This window comes from Tupaia chinensis, unplaced genomic scaffold (assembly GCF_000334495.1).
Source record: "Tupaia chinensis unplaced genomic scaffold, TupChi_1.0 Scaffold144034_1, whole genome shotgun sequence".
In the NCBI taxonomy this organism is placed as follows: domain Eukaryota; kingdom Metazoa; phylum Chordata; class Mammalia; order Scandentia; family Tupaiidae; genus Tupaia; species Tupaia belangeri.
In genome coordinates, this window is record NW_006203886.1 from 336191 (window position 1) to 337612 (window position 1422).

Below are 1422 nucleotides of genomic sequence, written 5' to 3' on the forward strand. Positions count from 1 at the left end.
GGCCATGTAGGAGTCCAGCATCTTAGCCACCAAGTCACCTGCTGGCCTCTAGTGTTTTGTTTTTGTTTTTGTTTTCAAAGCTTGTATATAATGTGTAATGATCAAATTATGGAAATAAACATATGCACCATCTCTGACACTTAATTACTTTCTGTTGTGTATACTTGAAATCTGCTCTATTGGTTCTTTTGAAATATACAGTGAGAGGAACCTAAGGAAGAGGGCGGCAGTGGCGGTGGTGGTGACTGAGCGGAGCCCGGTGACACGATGGCTGGGCACAGATTGGTGCTGGTATTAGGAGATCTGCACATCCCACACTGGTGCAACAGTTTGCCAGCTAAATTTTAAAAAACTCCTCATGCCGGGCAAGATTCAGCACATTCTCTACACAGGAAACCTTTGTACCAAAGAGAGTTACGACTATCTCAAGACTCTGGTGGGTGATGTTCATATTGCGAGAGGGGACTTTGATGAGAATCTGAATTATCCAGAACAGAAAGTTGTGACTGTTGGACAGTTCAAAATTGATTTGATCCATGGACATCAAGTTATTCGTTGGGGAGATATGGCCAGCTTATTCCTGTTGCAGAGGCAGTTTGATGTGGACATTCTTATCTCTGAACACACACACAAATTTGAAGCATTTGAACATGAAAATAAATTCTACATCAATCCAGGTTCTGCCACTGGGGCATATAATGCCTTGGAAACCAACATTATTCCATCATTTGTGTTGATGGATATCCAGGCTTCTACAGTGGTCACTTACTTGTATCAGCTGATTTGAGATGACGTGAAAGTAGAACAAACTGAATACAAAAAATTTTAAAACCAGGGCCATCTTGATGGCTTTTTGGTTTTTTTTTCAGTCCTCTGTTCAAATCAAGTAAACATTTAAGAGCCACAAAATTGTATTGCTTTTATAATATTTTGCAGTAAAATATAATACCATCTTCTCTGTTAATACATAATTGCTCCAAGCTTCTTGTAAACTATAAGATATATTTAGTTTACAGTATATGGTTTCTATGAAAAATGTCCACCACACAGTAATTGGTCACGTGTTAAAAAGAAATTTATCCTTGTAAACATTTTCAAAGTTGACATTTGGAACTTTATTACCAAAATAATGCATGAGGAGGAAGAATCTAGACTTTCTTGTAACATTTTTCTCCGTAATAAATGTTTACCTTTCATTTATACTTTCTTGGTAACCTGTGCTTAATTTTTAAAAATAAGAGATAAAAAAAATTGTGCATATATAAATATTAAAGTGAAGAAGCATATGGCAGAAGAAGCCACGGGCCTTCTGAACAAGGTTCCACATGGCTACTGCGAACTAGATTTTTAAGGGAATGAAGATTTTCTGCTAATAATTCAGCCTCCAACAAACGAGCTAGCGGCAGAAGAAGCCACGGGCCT

General features: G+C 37.7%; 1 pseudogene; it reads left to right on the forward strand.

The window, feature by feature from the left end:
• Positions 1-352: 352 nt before the first annotated feature.
• Positions 353-800, forward strand: LOC102496827 (vacuolar protein sorting-associated protein 29 pseudogene; annotated as a pseudogene).
• The last annotated feature ends 622 nt before the right edge of the window (positions 801-1422 follow it).